This window comes from Opisthorchis viverrini, assembly GCF_000715545.1.
Source record: "Opisthorchis viverrini unplaced genomic scaffold opera_v5_45, whole genome shotgun sequence".
Taxonomy (NCBI): Eukaryota; Metazoa; Platyhelminthes; class Trematoda; order Opisthorchiida; family Opisthorchiidae; genus Opisthorchis; species Opisthorchis viverrini.
In genome coordinates this window covers 864,401-865,293 of record NW_008751701.1, presented here as the reverse complement: position 1 = coordinate 865,293, position 893 = coordinate 864,401, and positions in this window count along the sequence as shown.

Genomic DNA, 893 nt, shown 5'->3' with positions numbered 1-893 from the left:
AGTATGAAAAAAAGACAAGTCTCGTGATCCAGTGAGCAATTGTGAGCTGAATAGTCAAGTATTTGAGTGACGAAGTAGCCACACTAAGCCCTGACATGCTATACTGATCCAAACTAAAATATGCTATACTATACCATACTGTACTATACTACACTATGCTATACAACGCTAAACTATACTATACGTGATCAACCAATGGCCCCGGATCACAGCTGCATGCAGTAACACGATCGTTGATATGAACCAGCTGGAGGATGTTTAGTGGATACTGGAGTTGAAGACTTCTACAGAACTGCCAATCAGATGAATAGTGACAACTTTTCTGGTTAGCGGACAGAAAGTGAATTACCGCAAACGCCGTTGGAGCAGACCCCGAGTTTCCGTCAACATTATGCTCTACTTGAAACCGGATTGCACCAAATTAGCGAAGTGCGCTCATTTGGAAACAAATTTGGTTTTGCGAGGGACTCACCTGAATCCCAGCTGGATCTTCCGTTCATGACGTTTCTAGGCAACTGAATGTGCCGTACCAGGTCGCCTGACGTTTTAGTTGGTAGGATATTCGAAATATCGCGATACATACATGGATGCAACACATTACTCATAAGGTTGCTGAAAAGCCTTTGACCGCCCACGACCGGTTCCGCTTCTCTCGAGGTCACTCAGATGGGCGCACTGCCCGAGTTTCTGTCAACCTTATGTTCTACTTGAACCCAAATTGCACGAAATAAGCGAAATACACTGAGTTTGCCGGAGATTGCTGCATCTCTCGTTCATTATCTTTCCCTATCAAAACCAAATTTGTTTGCAAATAAGTGTATTTAGCTAGATATCCCCTATTTTGTACTCTTTGGGGCTCATCTGAGTTGTATTTTAGTGTCACGCATCATTTA